This window comes from Pteropus vampyrus, unplaced genomic scaffold, assembly GCF_000151845.1.
Source record: "Pteropus vampyrus isolate Shadow unplaced genomic scaffold, Pvam_2.0 Scaffold9, whole genome shotgun sequence".
NCBI lineage: Eukaryota > Metazoa > Chordata > Mammalia > Chiroptera > Pteropodidae > Pteropus > Pteropus vampyrus.
Window position 1 is genome coordinate 4,615,973 of NW_011888790.1, and position 977 is coordinate 4,616,949.

Genomic DNA, 977 nt, shown 5'->3' on the forward strand with positions numbered 1-977 from the left:
ACGATGGATTTGCCATGAATCTCCAATTAATAATAATTAATTGAGTGTCAGCTAAGTGTTGTCACATCCTCAGATAGTCCCTGACAGAGGTGGATTTAAGGTGAAGCTAAGGAAGCTTACATTGCCGAGCTCCTCACTTTCATGGGCACTTTCTAAGTCCTGGGAGGGAACCTAGTGATCTAGTCACATGCTTGTGTGTTTTTATAAATGTTGCAAAAGTAAAAAAGTATATGTATATTATTTTTTACACCTACAGCACCTGGTCTTCCTGGGTGGTCCCCCATCCAAGTACTAATCAGGCCCAACCCTGCTTAGCTTCCGAGATCAGATGGGATGGGGCTTGTTCAGGGTGGCATGGCCGTAGACCATGGACCATGGCTCCACTGGGGTGCAAACCCAGGACCTTCTGCATGTAAAGTAGATGTGCTAACCACTACACTATGGAACCACGTCTGCAAAAGTAAAATGTTTAACCACAATTCGTTAAAACATAAGGCTACGCCAATTGTCTCTCCCTCATGCTTCCCCTTGTCAGATGGCCTTGGAGTGGCTATGGGCATTTTAGGGACCTGACTGAGGGGAATTTGATTTAGGGATTTGTTTCATATGAATTTAGCGTAAATATTTAAGTAATCTGCAGTTATTTCCTTGTGTAAGTATGTTATTGCTGGATGTCATGGCACAGTACTGATTTCCTGGAATACTCTTATCACTCACATGCTGCCGATTGCCTATTGTTATTATGAATGTGTCCCACAACACCCAGCAACCCAAAAATTAGCTGAGCATGGGAGGAGAGTAAATTTGAAATGTGTGGAGTCAGGAGCTAGTATGTGGTACATCTTTCCAAAGCTTATAGCTGAAATATACAAAAAACTTAAAGGCTTTTCTGAACTTGAAAATAATCCTAAAAAGTCACATGATTTTACCAAATAACAAGTTCTGAAGCAGAAAAAAACTTAAAAAAAATATCAGTA

General features: G+C 40.7%; 1 pseudogene; it reads right to left on the reverse strand.

Moving 5' to 3' along the window:
* Positions 1-247: 247 nt before the first annotated feature.
* LOC111730041 lies at positions 248-366 on the reverse strand (annotated as a pseudogene).
* Positions 367-977: the final 611 nt, after the last annotated feature.